Here is a 21,466-nt window from a genome sequence, read left to right on the forward strand (position 1 = left end):
GTATTTCATGCAGAGACAATTCATAACAAAGATTGAATGATAGAATCCCTCAAAACAACTTCCAGTGACTTCTTATAGAGCCTCCCAAAAAAGCACTTCGTACTTCACCAAGGAATTCTATTTAGGCATTGTGTATAATAATATTTGCCACTTAATAATATTAAATGGCCACCATGAGACATCGCCTAGGAATGATTTAGTCATAACTTAAATTGGCCCCGCTTTAACTCATAATGAATAATTACTCATCATGCATTAGCTTTTTGGCCATCTTCAATCATTCCCTTTATTATTTATTTATTCTAGCCTAGGGAATATGGTAGGCTAGAATCTGACAACCCTGTGGCCTGTCAAATGAGAGGGGACATTGCATAAACTACTGGACAACAACTTGCTCGACAAGAAATTGCAAAGGATAAAAGTATTCAGAATTCTGAATATTAGGTATTTTTTTAATGCTCAATTTTGAGTGAGATTTTGACCAAGTAGTCAGTGGACATTCTTTTTTGCCTTATCAAATTGTTCCTATTTCTGAGGCATTTCACCTGGGAGCATAGACACACACACAGAGTCACATAGGTCATTAATATGCATATGCATATTACAGTTTTTGGTAAGATGCTTCTTGAAAACATTGTTGTGGCTGGTTTTGTTTTTTCAATGTACTAATTTCTCTAAATAAAGCGATTAATTTCATGAAGTTATATTAGTTGTGAATCTTACATGACTCGTTAAAAAAAGTCTGGCATAAACTTGGTCATTTATTATACTCATTCTTGTAGATAGCCACATGAGCCTGAAGCAGCAGACATTCATGTATAAGAATGCTGCAGAAGACAGTTCAATTCTGTTCGTCCACATTGCTTTACACCACTATCTCTATGGGCTTCTTGTTCCCCCTCCTTGGCAATATATATTAATTATTTGACCACTTATGTTGGTGATTCCTTGTTGTCCTGTATTCCTTTGCTTTTTTTCTTCCCCTTTGTGGGGCCTTTGCAGGTTTCTCTTCCAAGAACTTTCCGTTGTAAACTGCTCTTCTTTTAAGTCCCATTGGACTACTTTTGGTCATCTAAGGACATTAATATAATTTCTTGATTAATTTCCATAATATGACTTTTGGAAGATCCATAGTTCATTCCATTAATAATATTTGTAGTGCATCATGTGAAATATGCACTATGTTACCAAATACAAGCTTTTGCAATGGTTATCTAAGAGCAAAGTGTTTCATTAGACATCTTTTCACTAATCAGTTGATTGATAATATCTTGTCACACTTTTATGTAATTAATTAGTACTTTTGTTAAGCTCTTTTTTAGTGTTTTACAAGGATGCATCCTTTTAGGGGTCTAGGTGTGTAATGTCCCTTTTCTATGAATTCTTAGGAATAAGGGACTATTTGTAATGTCCCCACTTTCCTAGTGATCACTTAGAGCATAGATTTGCCTGTTATCCATCTCCACAGGTGAAATTTAGTGGATAGGAGATGTTAGTGCTACCTAGGAGATTCATACTTAGCCATTTTTGGCCTTGGATAGCTTATTTCATATGTCTTTATGATATTTCATTATAAGTTACTTTATTCTAAAAATAGAAATATTTTATAAAAGTAGCTTTATAAAGGAAGAATATTTAATTTCAACTTAAAAATCATAAAGTCACCTTGGCATGCCTACCTAGGCAAGATTGTTCTAAAAGGTGGGCAAAATTCAACGATAAATTAGCCCCTTCATGATAGGCGTATAAGTGGAAGCAATATTCCCTTGGAATTTGGGAATAAGAGAACCCTAATTTGGGCGTTGGAATTTGAGAGGCATAAAAGTTGTATGACAACTTTTGGCATTCCTTTCATCATTTTTCATTGAATCTTTGGAGCTCCGCAAATCAGAACAGGAGCATATCATCTTTGGGAAACGAAAACTTCTTAAAGATAGGTGAGCTTGGACGAAACCCCAAGTCACAAAACTGAGGAATTCATCCAGAATTCCTGTTTGGACTACAAAATCAGCCTTTACAGCAATTGCAGACTTGTAGCAGCAAGGAAATCAGTTTTAGGAAGCAATCAAAGGCAGCCACAACCATTTCCAGTTCCCATGTGGCCATTCCTAGCTCGCTGTACCACCTTGCGGGCACCTGTGGTGTCAATTTCACCAATCAGCAGCAGTCAGGGTTTCAAAAGTGTAGGGAATTCATTGTCAGCAGTAGCAATCAGCAAATAAACCTTTCCTTCAGGCTTATATTAGCATATGTGATGGCTATCAGCAATTTAGTGTGGTAACTTGATCAAATTCAGTGAACATGCCTGGGAGCCTGAAAGAAATTGTAGCAGTTTTGCCATTTTCTTTCAATAATTGTTTTTGATAATTATAGTAGATGCAAATAATCCTCATTGGAGTCATTGAATCTACTGGGGCGCCAGTATATTGCAATTTATCAGGATTCTTCAATAAAATATTCAACCCTAGACTTAGCGTTGGACTCCTGGCAGGCTATTTGTCATTCTGATGAAATAATTCTTTCAAATTGAAATTATTGTTGCGCTGTTACAAAGAATCAGAATTTTAAAATTGTTTAGCAGTCAATTAAAATTGTACGACAACTTTTGGCATTCTTTTCATCATTTTTTATTGAATCTTTTGAGATTTGGAGCTCTACAAATCAGAACAATAGCATATCATCTTTGGGAAACGAAAACTTATCAAAGACAGGTGAGCTTGGACGAAACCCCAAGTCACAAAACTGAGGAATTCATCCAGAATTCCTGTTTGGGGTACAATAATCAGACTTAATCAGCAGTTGCAGACTTGTAGCAGCAAGGAAATCAGTTTTTGGTAGCAACCAAAGGCAGCCACATCCATTTCCAGTACCCATGTGGCCATTCCTAGCAGGCCACACCACTTTGGAGGCAGCTGAAATGTCAATTCATTCATACAACAATTGGGTTAGAAAAAGGAAGGAAATTCATTTCCAGCCTTAGCAATCAGCAAATAAAGTGATTTATTAGACTTATCCAGGCATATGTGATTAATATGAGCAATTCTTTGTGGAAAATTAGGCAAATTTAGTGATCTTGCTTGGGAGCTTGATAGAACTTGTAGCAGATCTACTTATTTCTTCAATAAAAGTTTTAGATAATTTTAGTAGTATTAGAATAATATCTTTCTCTTTGTGTTATTAATGGTCATTTAAGTTGTTTCTAATTTCGCCTCTAGTTAATGATTGTTTCTTTTAGAAACATCATCTTTGTAACTCTATTTAAAGGAGCTTTGTCTCCTTGATTAATTGAACAACATCGATTCTTTGAAATCCATATGCTTTTGCATCTGTATTATGGTATCAGAGCAGAAAGAAATTTTATTTTTTACAAATTTTTGAATGAAATTTTTTCATCACTGAAAAAACAAATCTAGGGCCTATGATTTTTTCAGAATTCGAAATTCAATTTTTTTTTTCTAAAAGGTTTTTTTTCAGGCGGTTTTTTCTACTGTTCTTCGTGTTTTCTGTGGTAGATTTTTTTTTAACTAGACCTTCATCCCGCGACGCCATTAATCCTCTGCACGTGACGCGATTTTTTCCACCTGCAAATTTTTTTTCTGCCATTTTTGGACGGAAATCTGCATTTTCGATTAGGGTTTTTACCCTTTAGATCAAATCGAATTTTTTTTTCCGATTACAGATTCTTGGTGGGTTTTTCGAGAGCTCAACTGGGTTGTTTTCAAAATTTTGTGGGTGCATCATTTTCTGTGCCTCGAATTTCGCGCCAGCAAATTTCAATTCTGATTTCAGATTCTTTTTGGGTTTTTTGCAAGGATTTCTGGGTTGTCTTCAGATTTTTTTTGGTCAGCCGTAAAATTTTCTTGAAATCTGTGCCAGCTGTACTTCATTTGTTTTTTGAAGTCTGTACCTGTATCTGCCTCTATTTTCTGCATTGGAATTTGTGCCTGGACTTGTCTCAGTGCATTGAACCTCGTACCTCAGGTTTTGTGCACTTAGCATCTTCTTAGTACCTCGTTTTTCGTGCTTCGAAAAGCGTGAAGATGGCTTATGGGCATCGATGTTTGTTTCGGTTTTTAATAGTTTTTTACCTGAAAAAAATTCTGATGGGTTTTAATATTTTTTTCCCTTGAAAATGTCTCTGGGTTTTTAAATATTTTTTGTCCCTGTAAAAAAAATCATGGGAGGGTTTATGATTTTAGTGATCTTGCTTGGGAGCTTGATAGAACTTGTAGCAAATCTACTTATTTCTTCAATAAAAGTTAAAATAATTTTAGTAGAAGCAAATAAAGCACATTGGAGGAGTTGAAACCACTTGGGCGATCCTAATTTGCAATCTCTTACAGTTTTCCATCAATTAAATAGACATTTCCAGGCATGGCGTTGGACTCTTGGTATGCCTAATGCATTTCTGATATCTTAAATCTTCCAAATTTGAAATTTATTGTATGCTGATATAAAAATCAGAATTCTGAAATTGTGTATGACTCATTTATTTCCTTATATTTGCATTCAAAATCAATCATTCATTGAAAGAAAAACAAGCATTAAACCTAAACCAAATTCCTGGAAACAAACGCAAGTCAAAACATCCCCTAAAACTCCAATCAGCAAGCAGAAAAATCAGAAAGTTTCAGTTTAGGGCAGAAAGGTGATCTTTCACTATTAGCTTACATTTTAATCACAGATGACTTCTTTCTAAGTAATTAACTCAAACCCTTCATAAAAACTGAAATAGACGATAGTAGTTACCACTTATAATAAGAATGATAGTTATAATCTGCTATATGAATATATTTATCCCCCTAACTCGGTACAATTGATATCGGAAGCAATATATGATCTGCAACTATTATTTGGTTACGATGAACGTGATATTCAGAATTTGTAATATATGATCCTTATCAATTAGATAACATGTAATACCTTTGCTATGCTTGATTTGACAGTGGGAACTATGCAATGATTATGTTCTGATCTATAATATGGAGATACATTTGTTTCTGATACAACTATAAACTTATGTTGTTAGCCTTATCTCTGTCACTTATAGTGATGATGATTAATTGCTGTGTTTGATTATTCCTTTGAAGTATGCAAATAATGGTGTTGTTCCTGGTTGTTGACTTCTAATCTGTGCAACCTGAATATGCCAAAAGCAGATGCTCGATTTGATCAGATCCAAATATGGGTACAAGTATTTAACAAAACAATCGTGCTTTCCAAAGGATTGGATGGTCTTTATATATGGTGGGAGAGGATACTCCAAGAGTCACGTCTTTTGTCTCATAAGTAGATTGCATCCCCTCTTTGTCAATCGGTTTATTACGTAAATACTAATTATAATTCATATTTCTTAATCGATGCCACTCTAATTACAAATTTGTATACATCACACTTTACACAATGGTCATTAGCTAATTCTAATCGTGATTCATTAGTCTTATATCCTAAACACCCTTATCGGTCTTTAATTTTGATTGCATCCATTGTAAAGATATTTATGATTCTTTGTTAATTGCTCCATATAGAAATACTTAGTGAGGTTATGGTAGAAAGAAGCCCGTGCTAATAACGATTCATCAAAATTCCGTACATCATACTTCAATGATTATGAACAACCATAATTGGCGATGATATCATTTACGTGGCTCAACTTTATGATCGATAGTTTTACTAGTTTGTAATGTCCCCTTCTTAGCAATTATCAATTTAGTTGGCCGTTAGCCTATTCCGGAGACCTGTAGGCTAGTCGGGAGCAGAAATTAGGGTTTCCTATTTTCTAGGAGGATTCTATGGAAGTTTGGTGGCCTATTCTATGGAAGTTTGGTGGTCTACATATTGGATTTTCATAGTTTTGATTCTGTATACCTTCTGGGTTTTCTAAAAGCTTCGCAATGATGGTACGTGCGTAGCGACCAGTGGAATTTGGTAAACTTACTATTTTTACTAAGTGGGTGCGAGGCCAGCTCATTTTTTGGGTTTTCAAAGAGCTTCGCAATGGTGTGACGTGCAAACCAATTTGAAGACATTTTCCGAACTTACTATTTTTAGTAAGTTGTGACGGCTGCTCAGAATGTGGTTAAAACGTATTTTTAGTAATTGCTATTTTTAGCAGTATGCTATTTTTAGTAATTGCTATTTTTAGCAAGGTTTCAGTAGGTTTGTTCAAATGGCTATTTTCGGCAGGTCAGTTTGAGCAGTTTGTCTTCCAGCATTATTGGAGCTATTTTGGCAAGTCTAAGTTTATGTTGGACGAATTCATGGTTAAGGAAAAATATTTTGTAAGTGAATTATTAAAAAGGCAAGATGGACTCCTTAGGAAGAAATAAGTTAATTTTATGAAATAATTCACTTACTTTGGATGCCATAATACACTTTATTGATATTTTTTATAAAGTATATTGCCTCCTTGTGATGGGCGATTTTGGGAAAAGAGAAATGAAATGCAAATTACAAATTATAGAGAAATGAATGTGCATTTGGATTTGGCGTCCATTTGGGAAGGAATTTGAATTTGAATTTGGAGCTTCAAAGGCTATAAATAAGAGTGTTGGGCTCTTGGGCTCTTGTTTTTGGTATCCATGAATATTGCTATGAAGTGCTGCCGAAATTTAGATTGATTGCTTCGAGGAATGCATACCTTCTAGTTGGTTCTTGGCTTCTTGCTTGAGAGATAGCAACTAGTTGAGATTGTGAGACTGTTCTTTACACTGAAGAACAGATGGAGTTCATTGTTGTAGTGACATTTGATGTTTTATGATGTGTTTTGGGGTGTTTGTGAGTTTCTGTTGATTTTTAAGATCAAGAATGTAAGCAATCAGAAATGCAACATATTAGATAATGAACATGAAGTTTATCCTGGGAAAAACCCTCCTCAAGGGAGAAAAACCCAGCCAATAATATCACTTATATTATTGAATAATTGTAAAATCTGTCTTTACAATTTGGCCACTCTCAAGGCCGAATCAAAGATGAATTATAGGCACCTCATTAGGTGCAAATTTACCAATGAAAATTATATCTACTCTCAAAATATCGATCTGAAGCAATATACCAATTTACTGAAGATATTAAACACCTTCCTTGTATTTATACCAAACAAGGTGACTCTTCACTTAGGTCGGCCTCCTTTAGACGAATATAAAATATGGTTTTGTAATAAGGCTGACTTGCCTGAATGATTATTTATTATATTAACTTAGGAGAAAATATCTCCTTAAGCTACAAACACTGACATTCCCTCTTAGATATGGAGGTATATTCCAGATATCTTCGTCATGGAGTCTATCAACATGACGCCCACAATGGCTACACCCATTTGTGGAAAGCTCAAAGGTTCATCTTGGAGTCTCTCAACGTGATGTCATCATGGAGTCTCTCAACATGACGTCTACCATGGCTACTCCCATGTGTGGAAATAAACACACGTACAAGCACACATCATGGAGTCTCTGAACGTGATGTCGTCATGAAGTCTCTCAACATGACGTCCACCATCGCTACTCCCATGTGTGGAAAGAAACACACGTACAAGCGCCCATCACGGAGTCTCTCAACGTGATGTGGTTGTAATGTCCCTACTTTGAAATATAATCTAATAATAAATAATAATAAAAAATTAAATACAAAAGAATAAATATAAAAATTAAAATACAAAAGAATAAATATAAAAATAAAAATAAAAATATAAAAGAATATAATTAAATATAATTAAATATAATTAAAATTTGATTAAAGCTAATGAAAGGTCAAAAGGCATGAATTGATAAGATGTGACTCCCTCAAACGTGAGATATAAAAGGGAGAAGAGAAACTCATTTGAGGGGGGAAGAATTTGGAAATAAGAAGTGCAAATCTGATTAAAATAATAAGTGCAGATCTGATTATGAGAGGTTGTGTCCCTTTCAAAGGGCAGAAATAATGAAGAGTTGCACTCTTTCAAAGGGTGCTAATGGTGAAAGGGTGTGTCTCTTGCTAAAGGGCATACATGATGAAGAGGTGTGACCTCTCCCTCACATTGAGAAATATAAAGGAAAGGAATTAAAAACATCTAGTAAGATCACCATGGATAAGATCAGATCAGAACTGTTATTAAGTTACAGGCAGTAACATCCTTGTTCTTGGTGGTATGCATGGGGATGTGTTTAATAAGTATGCTTAATATATGAAGCCCAATAATATTCTTATGCAGAATTAATAGTAATACTAATATGGACTACAATATGTATGACAGTCATACTTAATTTCATATATATATTCATAATACATAAGAAATATATATACTTAAAGTCTAAATCATGTTATTACTTTCCGTATTTAAGAAGATGGGATTGAGATGTTCCAAAGAGGGGCAGTCTAAATCCAAGCAATAGATTAAGTCCCAAGATAGGGTGGGGATCAGCAACCCGTAAGCCTTGAGGGTATAGACCCAAGATAGGTAAGGGCTTGGATTTGTAAACTTTGAGGGAACCTATTGTATTTGGTCTCTAAGCGCTTTGGTAGCATATGTAAACCCTTCTCCCTTAAAATTGAAGTAGTAGCAGGGTTTGATATCTATATTAAGAACTATGAATAATGAAATTAATCAGATAATGAGGAAAATAGACAAGCACTTGTTAATAACTTATTGAAGAAAATCCATCAATTTTAGTATATTTAAATAGATCAGGTAGGGGACATTACAAATGGTATCAGAGCCTTGATCCTGCCATCTTGCAAGGTAAACATGAATCAATAAAACATTCCAATTGACAAGAAAGAATCTAACTATACATGTATTTGTGTGTATGCTCCGTGTTTGTATATATCCATGTGTATGCTCCGTGTTTGGTTCATGCCTGATGTTTCCAGCACTTTCATTTCATGTGTGTTTCCAATACCATTTCATATTGGGAGTCATTTTGAACACTCCATGATCATTGCTTGAGGACAAACAATCTTGGGTGGGGCGGACTGTAATGTCCTCACTTTGAAATAAAATATAATAATAAATGATAATAATAAAATTAAAATATTTAAAATTAAATTAAAATATAAAATAATATAATTAAATATGATTAATTAAAAATTAATTAAGTTAATGAAAAGTCAAAAGACATGAAAGGAAAAGTTGTGACTCCCTCAACAATGAGATATAAAAGGGAGAAGAGAACCTCATATGAGAGGGGGGATAATTTGGAAATGAGAAGTGCAGATCTAATTTAAATAAAAAGTGCAGATCTGATTAGGAGAGGTTGTGTCCCTTTCAAAGGGCAGAAATAATGAAGAGTTGCACTCTATCAAAGGGAATGGTGAAAGGGTGTGTCTCTTGCCAAAGGGCATACATGATGAAGAGGTGTGACCTCTCCCTCACATTGAGAGATATAAAGGAAAGGAATCAAAAGCATCTAGTAAGAGCACCATGGATCAGATCAGATCAGAACTGTTATTAAGTTACAGGCAGTAACATCCTTGTTCTTAGTGGTATGCATGGGGATGTGTTTAATAAGTATGCTTAATATATGAAGCCCAATAATATTCTTATGCAGAATTAATAGTAATACTGATATGGACTACAATATGTATGACAGTCATACTTAATTTCATATATATATTCATAATACATAAGAAATATGTATGCTTAAAGTCTAAATCATGTTATTACTTTCCGTATTTAAGAAGATGGGATTGAGATGTTCTAAAGAGGGGCAGTCTAAATCCAAGCAATAGGTTAAGTCCCAAGATAGGGTGGGGATTAGCGACCCATAAGCCTTGAGGGTATAGACCCAAGATAGGTAAGGGCTTGTGTAAGAACCTTAAAAGGTCCTCAACTGAGACAACTGACGTTTAACTGAACCTGTTGCATTTCAAGTGTGTTCTTTGCAAATTTGTAACAACAAATATAATTTTGACAAACTTAAGCACAAAAAGCAACTATAGGGAAATGCTAGAAATCAATTCTAATTCAGTAATAAACTGATCAAACCCTTATTGCATGTATTCAACCTTTATTTACCCTCAATACATAAACAGACAATAAAAGATAGGAACTGAAAAATACCAAGAATTTTTGGAAACCCTTATTTCTTCCTTGCTGGTCATACACAGTCCATTATGACAGCATGCTATAACTCACTCCAGACTGACCCAAACAGCTTGCATGGTAGCTCAATGGATGACTCTAGGCTAGGCGCACCTTCTTATTTTTTTTTGGATCTTTCCAACATGCAAATCGCAGCTCCTTAGGTAATTGGCACTACTCCCCAGGCAGCCGTACAGCCATCAAAAAATATCTTCTTTGGGTATCTTTGTTTCCTTGTTTGCTGCAGCAACGAAATACTGATAAATAACGGTACCTCTCTGATAAGCACAAACTTGGTCCCTGATTGAAACCAACTGTAAGAGCAAGATCAACTGATATTTCACAGCCTCTGATGGTGTTGTACAAGAATCCCACGTTTCCCTATACCGATACCTCTGATCATTGCAGAAGAATCTTCTGCTGAAACCCTTGGCCAAAACTCCTCTCAGAGCTCCACACAAAAATATCAAAACTTCGCATAATGAAAAGAAGACCTAAAATCTACTTTAATCTTCTCCATTTAGGGTTGGCGCGATTCCCAAGAAAGGTGCGATTTGGCCTTTAATGATGTTTTAACTTTTATTATTTATTTTTGACTATTGAAGTGTCAAAAATAAATCATCTTCCATTTAATATAAAAACTGGCCCCATCTGATGAGAAATAGACCCTCACTTAAGTTATAACTTAAAGTGACTTTTTAAAACATTAAAACATTAAAGTTCGCCATTTAATATTTAATTAAAAATAATTAAATATTAATATCTCTCTAAGTACTCATCAGAAATGCCTGCCGTCTGAACTAGAGACTGCCAAACCATAATTTGTCCTTGCCCAACCTATTGGCTATAAATAGCAGGACTGCTAAAAATAGAAAGTATCTCAAACGGAGTCCTGGAGACCTCAAACGAAGACCAGACCTGGAGTGCTTGCTCTGAAGGTGGTGAATCAAAGTCTGGAGGACCCTCTACCCAACCTCATCAGCCTACGAGGGTCAGTGATAGGCTAATCTACTCAGCTGACAGATGTCAACTAGAAGGGGACATCACAACTTGGATCTGTAAACTTTGAGGGAACCTATTGTATTTGGTCTCTAAGCGCTTTGGTAGCATATGTAAATCCTTCTCCCTTAAAACTGAAGTAGTAGCAGGGTTTGATATCTATATTAAGAACTATGAATAATGAAATTAATCAGCTAATGAGGAAAATAGACAAGCACTTCTTAATAACTTATGGAAGAAAATCTATTAATTTTAGTATATTTAAATAGATCAGGTAGGGGACATTACAGTGGTCATGGAGTCTTTCAACATGATGTCCACCATGGCTGCTCCCATGAGTGGAAAAACACAAGTACAAAGAATTCATCACAGAGTCTCTCAACGTGATGTTGTCATGGAGTCTCTCAACATGACGTCCACCATGGCTACTCACAGAGGGTGGAAAGACAAGGGCTTTCACCTCAAATTTCTCTGTCACAGAGAAAAATGCATTAACAAGGGCTTTCACCTCACACTTCTCCATCTCAGAGAAATATACATTATAACAATTCTTCATGATGATGTGACTCCCTCTGAAGTTTCAAGTACTTCCATCAACCTCCTGACCTCCTCGTCCAAGATTGCCTCTGTTGGTTTGTCAGACTCCCTCTGAATGTTAATTCCTCCTCTTCGAAGAAACTGATTGCAATCTGTATAGGCTCTTCCTTTTCGAGAGATTTCTTAACTCAGTCCCATGGCTGTAAGCTGTGACTCCATACATTTCTTCAGCCTGTGTGACTTCCTCATAGGATGCAGCAAGCTCTTCCTCCCTTGAATTCCTTAAGCAATCTCTTATCATCTTTTTGCTCCTTTATCCATTCTTAACACCCTGAGGTGACTTTTTCTAGAGAAATCTGAGATCACTGCTGAGAGAAGATGAATATTCAGTCCTCATGTCGCTACGACACATTCAAAATGGATTATTTATCACTCCATCTGTCATAGCAATGCCAAGGACTTTGTGGATGCCTACAATCTGCACTTCTTTGCTGGCTCTTCAATTTTGAATGTAGAGGCCACTGAAACGTCCCCCAAAAGGGGATAACTAGTATGGTCTGGGACTATCATCTAATAATTCATTAAATGCCCAACAAGTCTTTTACCCTTGTACACCCAACACACATCCAAGCCTTGGCGTCATCAAATAAGGTTAGCAATAGTAATTTCTTCCATATCATCTAATAGTAATTTGCATTCAGCGATACCTCCATCAACTTCCAACGATACCTCCGTTAGTAAAACATGACACATGCTGGAGTCATTTTTTGATTCTTATGCTTTGCAACATCTTCGAGGAGCCTTCAATATCAAGTATGAGTAAAAAAAACTCTGAAAATGATGGCCAGGAGAAGTCTCATGGCTTCGAAGCGTAGAGACTCAAATCTTCTCGCCTTAATTAATTCATAAATCCACTCTTTCCAACTTCACGCCCTACAACTAGGATATCCAAATATGTAGCCCAAGGATGAACTGTCCTTTCCAAATTTGATGCAGTCTCTTAATGACAACATCCTTTCCTATTCCACTTGGTCCACTGATGACAATAACAAATGGTATGGTAGGGGGAACTTGTGGCTCTGAATCAAGAGGGCGGCCTAGAGATGTCTCTATCTCTCTTAGTATTTTAGCCTTTATTTTCTCTTTGGTTCCATCCAATTCCAGTGTTGATCTCTGCACCTCTTCCTTTAGAATACAGTTCTCGGTATCAAGAAGTCGAGCTCCCCTTATAAGCTCTTCTGTGGTCATTGAAGATGGCTCATACTCACCTTCAAATATGCTATCTTCCGTCATGCTCGATGCCATTTTCACTCAAACCAAAGGAGAAGTTGTACGCATAAATTTGCTCTTCCTTGTACCTCCGAATTTGCAGCAACCTCACCATTTTTTTTAATAATTTAATATGTTACATCGTTTGTTGTGATAGTCTTGAGGGTTCGCTGAAAGATCCCTGATGGATCCCCTTGCTGATCTGCAGTAATTTTTAAAATAATAAACTATATTTTCCTGTGATTTTTGCTGATGGTCTTACATAATAGAGAGAAGTTGCAGAATGTTTGGTTTCTTTTTGTATTTTTTTGAATATATAAGCAAATAATGAATAAAGAACAACAAATAAGGAAGGAAACTGAAACAAGTAAGAACATTCAATTAAATCAGAATTGATACAAATCGTACCAGGCAGATTTCTGATTTATAATATCCAAATTATTCCCTGCGCATTGGGGATGTGCTTACATCCAATAATGGCGCCAACTGAAGGGTAGATGATGAACACAAACCAAGAACACCAGCTATGGCTGAATGAAAGTCTTCACCACTTCCAGCGTATAGTGTACCTGCTGTAATGGTGGCATCAAGATGAAACAATCACGCCCCAGCTGGGAAATTCAACCACCCTGCTGAAACCCTCACCAAGCAATCTGAATCTCCACAAGGAATAGCGCATACACTCTGACCAATAATGCCAATGCCAAAAGAATCCATTGCCAATCAATAGCTGAGGGCTACGTCCCAGCCAGTACCAATCATGGGGTTTGCGTCCCAGATTGAAGAATTGCTCTACCAGAGCAATATCGCACCAAACAAGTTTTCAATATGTAAAAGATAATGAGAAATTAGGTTTCCTTCTCCTTATATCTCTTTCCTTCCAAATCAAACCTTAAAGATATATGAAAAGTGCGCTTTAATATAAAGTCATATATCCCAATATTGGGCGCCCAAGTATAGAGAAAACACCACTTTTCCAATATAAAATAACTCCAAGCGCCAAAAGGACCCTGGCAAGTGAAAATCATTTAGAAAAGTTCAAGACCTTTCCAAGGAGCTATAACACATGGGCATACGAATCCAGATGAAGCCAAAAACCCCTTATTACTCCGAAATGGCCATAGACATAGCCTTATTTAAAATATCAAAACGCTAACTTAGGAAATATTTAAATATATTAAAAATATAACCCAAATAGCTACAGAAAGCTTGAAACACACCAAAAGCCTGAAACTGAACTTGTCCCCTGTCTGTGACTGATGTCGGAAATCATGGATCAACTGGCAGTCTCATCCCTAAAATCTAGGGATGCTCCTAGAAACTAGGAAACACACCCAAATCTCCTGAAACTGAAACCAAGGAATGGTTTCATGGAACCCCAACCCTGGACGCTGTCACAACCTCCTAAAAGTAGGAACTGCCTCCTAAAATGTAGGAACTGCCTCCTAAAATCAAGGAACTGCTCCAAATTGGTCTACTACTGCCAGAAACATCAAATCCAAACACTGAATATCCTGACTGAGTCTCTATCCACCATTGCCAGCCTACAAGACTCCATAATAGGCTAACTCACAGGTCTCTGCTAGACAGAGCTAAAGAGCGGACATGACAGTCCTCCCCTCTCGGAGATGCTTGCCCACAAGCAATTGCAAAGCTGGATGCTGCAAAATAGCCTCTCCCTCCCAAGTGGCGTCCTCTATGGGGAGACCCCTTTAGCGAACCAAGTACTCCCGAATCACCCTGCTCCTCAGTCGACGTTCCCTCTCTTCCAAGATCTTCTCAGGAACCAACGTCGGCTTACCTTCCTCATCCAAGGGAGGTAGATTGGAAGATGCTACAATATGTTGCCCCAGTGGCTTTTTCAGATAGGACACGTGGAACACATTATGAATCCGACTGCCAGGTGGTAACTCAATCTCATAGGCCCCTGAGAATCCTGTATGGCCCGAAAAAACGAGGCTTGAGCTTCTCAGCTCCACCCCTTTTAAGGGTGCTCTGCCAGAAAGGCTGCAGACGTAGGAAAACCATATCATCCACCTCAAATACCCTCTTAGTCCTGTGCCGATCAGCGTAGACCTTCTGCTGATTTTGTGCCTGCTTCAAATTCTCCTTGAGAGATCTCATGATATCCTGGTTCTCCTGTAACCAATCCTATGCCAAAGGAGCCCTGTTGTCACCTACAACTAGATCAACAAAAGATAATGCATCGTAACCATAGAGGGCTCTGAAAGGAGTCATAGCAATAGACTTATGGTGTTTAGTATTATAACAATACTCGCCCAAATACAACCAACACACTGTTGTGACCATTTCACACATCGCCCCATTGCAAATGGGGACCCTTGCTTTTTGCTTTCTAGGGTTTGTTTTCTAGGTCTTTTAGGGTTTTGTCTGTTAGCCTTTGCATTTTGAGTGTCGCCAAGGGGATCACCTGGATAGCAGGTTCTGCTTGAGTTAGGTCAAGTTGGTGAGTGATGAAGTCTGGAAAGTCCTGAAATTTGGCTAAGTCTGGAATGTCCTGATCCTGAAATTTGGTTAAGTTTGGAATGTCTTGATCCTGAAATTTGACTAAGTCTGGAAAACTGAAAATCCTCCAAAAACTAGATTTTGCAATATAACTCTTGGAGGTCTGAAACCACTCTCAAACATCTTGAAAGTATATATGAAATATAACTTAAAGTATATACTTAAATGTTATATTCCATGAAATTATCCTGACGGAGAGTTCAAAAAGTCAAATTTCGCTCCTGACCCTTCCTGAGGGTCCAAAGCGAATTTCGCTCCTGACCCTCTCAAGAGGTCCAAAGCGAATTTCGCTCCTGACCCTCTCAGGAGGTCCAAAGCGAATCTCGTCTCACCCCTGACCCTCTCAGGAGGTCCAAGGCGAAAATCAACCTAGGACTCATTCCTTGCCTTATTTGACCAAATTTTGATTTGCAAAGCATTTTGTTTGGACTTTGGGATTGATTGAAAACCTTGAAGGAAATGATGGATTTTGGCCAAGATTAGGAATTTCGCTCCTGACCCTTGCTGAGGGTCCAGAGCGAAATTCATTAGAAACTTCATTTGCCACCTTGTTTGAGCTTGAAACCTTGTTCCTGGCCTTGAAAACGATCTTACCTTGCCCTGTGAAGTGATTTGAAACTTGAAGATTGAGCAGTTTAGCCTAGATTGTGAATTTCGCTCCTGACCCTTGCTGAGGGTCCAGAGCGAAAATCTTATTTGAGCCTATTTGTCACTAATTTTGGCTAAATTTTTTATGTGCAGGGTCTCTTGGAAGGAAGGTTGAACATCATTCAAAGGTTTGGCCGCATGAAAATTGATGAATTTTGGCCAAGGAAGGCAATTTCACTCCTGACCCTTGTTGAGGGTCCAGAGCGAAATTTTGAATAGCTCTCATCTTGCATGGAAAAAAGTCAAGTTTTGGGCATAGATGAAACAAGGACATCTCCTTTTACTCACCTGAGAAAGTGTCATTTTGAAAAAGTGAAGGATTTTGTTGAAAACTTAAAATTCGCTCCTGACCCTTGGAGAGGGTCCAGGGCGAAAAACCTAAAGACTAACTTTTCTTCCAAATTTTGAGCAAAGCTAAAGCCTAGTCATGAGTGTGAAATGACATTTGAATTGCCTTGAAGTTGGGTTGGATGGTTAAAAATGCAAATTTTGATGCCCAAAGGCAAATTCGCTCCTGACCCTTGCTGAGGGTCCAGGGCGAAATGTTCAAATCCTCCTATTTTCCTTGCATTTCAAGATTGGATTTTGGTTTTTATGACCTGGATGGGAGAAGGACGTGATGTTTTATGCCATGGAAGTGATTTGAAGATGAAAGGATTTGAAAATTGGCCTAAAACCCAAAAATCACTCCTGACCCTTGCTGAGGGTCCAGGTCGAAAATCACAAAAACTACATATTTCCTTCAAAATTTTGCTAAGGCAAAGATAGGCTAAGATGAAAAAGCCTTCAAGGACATGATGAATAATGATTTGCCTCTAAAACTTGATGATCCTGGGCTAGAAAGGAAAAATTGCTCTTGACCCTTGTTGAGGGTCCAGGGCGAAAATTTTGAAAACTCTCATTTTACCTTGCAACAACAAAGCAAATTTGGATGGAGTGGATAAAGGAAGGACATTGCCTTGTGGTGAATAAAGTTTCAATGAAAAATGATGGAGAAATAAGCCCAATTTGCAAAAAATCGCTCTTGACCCTTGCTGAGGGTCCAGGGCGAAAAATTTGGAAGAGAGATTTTCTTGCTTAGTTTGGAGGTATTAACATGATCTAGCTTGGTGAGAAAGTGTTTTGATAAGGAAATGAAGATTTTTAGTCAAAATTGAAAAAAACGCTCCTGACCCTTGGAGAGGTGTTGTGCGAATCGCACACCCATCCCCGTCTTGGACAGGGACCCCCAGTTTGTGCCTTTCTGTCCTGATCCTGAAATTTGGCTAAGTCTGGAATTTCCTGATCCTGAAATTTGGCTAACTCTGAAAAACTGAGGAAACCTCCAAAAACTAGAATTTGCAATATAACTCCTGGAGGTCTGAAACCACTCTCAAACATCCTGAAAGTATATATGGAATATAACTTAAAGTATAAGTGAAATGTCACTTATACTTAAATGTTATATTCCATATGCTCAATTTCGGACCCAGAAGCCAAAGGTTGAAAAAGTTAAAAGTTGCCAAACGACTTTCAAGGTCTAAGATTCACTTTAAACATCATTTTCGGACCCTAGGGCTGAAATTTCTAAATATGACAAAATTGCAAAAAAGTGTTTCAAGGTCCGAAAAACACTTTAAGAGTCCATTTTCGGACCCTGGGGCGAAATGTTAAAAAACGCGATTTTGCAAAAGCGCCTCCAGGTCCGAAATCACTTAAGTCCCTCTTTTCGGACCCTTAGAAGAAAATAAAAGAAAGCGCGAAGTTTTAAAACGGACGCTTCAGGTCCGAAAACCCGAAATATTCATTTTCGGACCCCTGGGTTTAAAAACGCGAAATATAAAAGGACGCACTAGGTCCGAAAACTGACGAAAGCGCTTCAAGCCCCGAAAAACACTTAAACGCCCAATTTCGGACCCTACCTTCGAAGTTCGCATTAAAATCGCGAAATTTCCAAACGCGCTTTTAGGTCCGAAATCTGGGTAAATTCGCCAAAAGACGTTTAGCCTCCGAAACTCCGAGGTTCATTTTAAAATCGCGAAAACTCAGAAATTTGTAAAAACGCCTTCAAACTCCGATTTTGTAAGCATGTTTAGGTCCGAAATTCGCCTTAAGTCCTCATTTTCGGACCCTGGGGCGAAATGTGAAATATGTGAAAAGCGTTGAAAGTTGCAAAACTCCTCCAGGTCCGAAATTCATATTAAATCCTCAAAATCGGACCTAGGAGCCAAAAGTGAAAGGTTCTGAAAACTTGCAAAAAAGGTTCAATGCTCCGAGTTTGCAAAATCTTACAAAGGATCCGAAGTTGTCTTTAATTTGCAGAAGTGTTCAAGGTCCGAAAATTACCCTTCAGTTTGCATAAACTCCCCATGTTCCGAAAATATCTCCAGTTCAAAATGTCTAAGTTCTCCAAAATTCACCAGAAAAGCATGAGAGTTAGAGTTTTAAAATCTGCAGAAGTTCTTCAAACCTCTAGAATCGCGCTATAAGAATCATTCAAACGCCATAAGAAGATTTCAAAACGTCCAAGACTCGAAAGGTAAAAACGCGTAGAAGTAAATCGCCCGAACACCATCAAGACCAAGGATCAGATTTCACAATCGAAGAGGAAGAGAAGCATTTTCAAGATACATCTCACAAAGAGCTTCTCAAGCCAAACGTCGTAATTAAATTTAATGTTTGTTAAATTAAATTATTTAATTTTTCAAATTAATTTAATTAAGTGAAATTGGTTGATCGCAGGACGTCATCGAAGAACCACGAGAAAGACCTCAAATGCAAATCAAGGAAGGGTCGCAATTCAAGGCTAGGCGCTGAAGACTGGAAAAAGAAAGATACAGGAGCGCAAGAGCAACCGAGCATTGGGAACCGTGCCGTTGAACATAGATGAAGTCCACTGGTGAAATTGGAGGCAAAAAGCAAAAGAACACTCTGAATGCTGCAAGTTTATGCATTCTCAAAGAAGCACACAGCTGGATTTAAGTCCAGAAATTCAGTTTTAAAGCTGAAATTGCTTTATTGTAAACTGCCTATGGGTCCCGTGCAAGATATTTTTGTGGATAACTATTCCCAACCACCAAGAAGATTGGATAGACCCGAAATAAAGCCAAATAGTGGCAGGTAGTTGAGATAGTTGCTGGTTGGATAACTGAGAATTAATTAGGCATGGGTCAAGGCTGCCAGCTTCCGGAAGGCAGATCAGGGCCCTTGGATGCAGTCCATCCTGGCCTCTGATTCAAAATTGTAATATCTATAAAAGGCAGAGGCCTTTCTTTTGTAAAGGGTTAGAAATTGCTAGATAGTTAGATTTTAGAGTTAGAATAGGTTAGATCTTAGTAGTAGCATAGAGATGCTGCAGGAATTGTTGTAATAGGCAGTTGAGATCAATATATGAACATTGATTTGGTGTTTATTGTCTTGTTTTCATCCTGTTTGCATGGTTTCTTTCAGCATTTTAGATAGATCTTTCTATTTTGGGTGTGCAGGTATTTGATAGATTCGGGCTCATACCACTGAGGATATACTGATTGTGTATCCTTTTGTGTGGTTAACCTGAGCCTTCGATTGTGCTTAGTTCAATTGCAGGTGTCCGTCTGAGCTGCGCCAGAATTGGGTGCTTAGCCGTGCGTCTCCAATCTGAAAATCTTCCAAGTTCCTTTGAAGATTGCACCGTTCCTGCAAGGTTGTGAGCCATTCTGGCCAAGCAGGAATTGGTTATGTGGAATCCGTCTACCCGCATACCCGTGTTGTTAGTTTTAGATCTCCTAACCCTTTCCTTTTGCTCTTTATTGCATAATTCGAGAATCACAGCAGACTAGCTTGTTGCCAGTTAAACGTAAGTCCCCCTTGTGTTTCCAGCATAAACACATCAAGCCACTGAGAGATCCCGCAGTCAAGACCTGACAAAAGAAACCTTGAGGTAGTCTCCTTTGATCAAACTTAGAAAACAACATTAGAGACTTCCTTATCTCAAGAGAGAGTAGGATAATCAGTCGGCTATTCTATTCTGCGTTGGCCGTATGGAGTTTGCAGCAATGCGATTTCGTCCACGTCAACAAGAGGGTCCAGGGCGAAAAACACCAAAATCACACTTTTTCTCCTAAGATGGATAAAACTAAGACTGGGATTCAGTAAGAGGACCTATTTGAGATGCCTTGAAGAAATTTTGAGCTTTGAAAAATGTCAATTTTGAGCTAGGGAAGAAAAATCGCTCCTGACCCTTGCTGAGGGTCCAGGGCAAAATCACTAGCAAGCTTCATTGAGACCTTGATCAAAAATTGATATTTTCCAGTTTGCACTAAATCACCAAAATTGCTAAATTTGAGACATTTGGAAAATTAAAATTTGCATTAATTTAAAAACATTTTGCATTTAATAAATTAATTTTAAGCCTTGAAATAATTAAAAAATCCACCTTGGAGGCACTAAAATTAATTTTGAAAATTAAAAATACAAATTGAGCGCTGAAGCACATTTATTGGCTTTTGCAAGCAAGTTGGTCTCCTTTTTAATGGATTATTATCTTATTTTATTATTAAAAAAAAACTAGGTCGGCCTCATGGAAAGAAGGTGAGCGCTCTATATAATAGGGGGGCATTGTTTCAAGTTCAAATCATTCATTCATCCCTTCTAAAGTGCGAAATTGAGGAGCAATTTGAGGAGCGAAATCCAGAAGATTGAAGGCGAAATTTTGCTAAGTGTGGAGACTAAGGAGGGTGAAATTCTTTTGAAGACTAATGGAGGCGCAATTCATCCAAGAGAGGGCTATGATTTAAACTTTGCCTAGCAAAATCCATTTTTCTTGCATCATTTTCAAAAGGTCTTAGAGTTAAGTACTCAAGAGGAGGTATGGCGAAATTATCCTAATATCCTTGTTCAAGACTTGATTTTTGGGCACTTTTTTTTTAGAAAAGTCTAAGTGTTGATTAATTAATTAGGAAATGATAACTCTAGATTTATCATGAAGTTTCCTAATTAATATCTTAAATCTTCCTTTTGAGTCTTATTTTCTACCCTTTAATGCTCAGGGACTAATTTTGAAATGTTGTGTAGGTATCACGATGACGACTCCTAAGGCTGGAGTATCTACAAGTCGGCAGGCTCTCATCAAAGAAGATCCGGTCCAGGACAAAGATGATCTCCTCCAGCTCAGTATCATCAAAGAAGATCAAGCAAGGATAAGGGTGACCTCCTCCAGTCCAGCATTGACAAGGACGGCCTTCTTCGGTCAAGCATCATCCGGAATAACTTCTTCCAATCCAGCATTCCAAGGCGAGGTACATCAATCATCCTGCACATCAAAGACAAAAGAAGTTAGAGCAAGGGTTCGTTGAAGAAGCAGATAGTTTCAGAAGAGTTAATTAAAGCTAGCTTCTCAGCATCATCGAATTGGATATCTACCAAGTTGCAAGTGTTAGACGCGGTGGCATCCTAGTCATCGCTCCTCCA

At 37.6% G+C, this 21,466-nt stretch overlaps 1 protein-coding gene across 1 annotated transcript in view; it reads left to right on the forward strand.

The window, feature by feature from the left end:
* LOC131062017 (uncharacterized protein YNL011C) overlaps positions 1-21,466 on the forward strand; it is a 255,936-nt gene that overhangs the window by 11,512 nt on the left and 222,958 nt on the right. The window lies entirely within an intron of this gene.

Source organism: Cryptomeria japonica, chromosome 2 (assembly GCF_030272615.1).
Source record: "Cryptomeria japonica chromosome 2, Sugi_1.0, whole genome shotgun sequence".
In the NCBI taxonomy this organism is placed as follows: domain Eukaryota; kingdom Viridiplantae; phylum Streptophyta; class Pinopsida; order Cupressales; family Cupressaceae; genus Cryptomeria; species Cryptomeria japonica.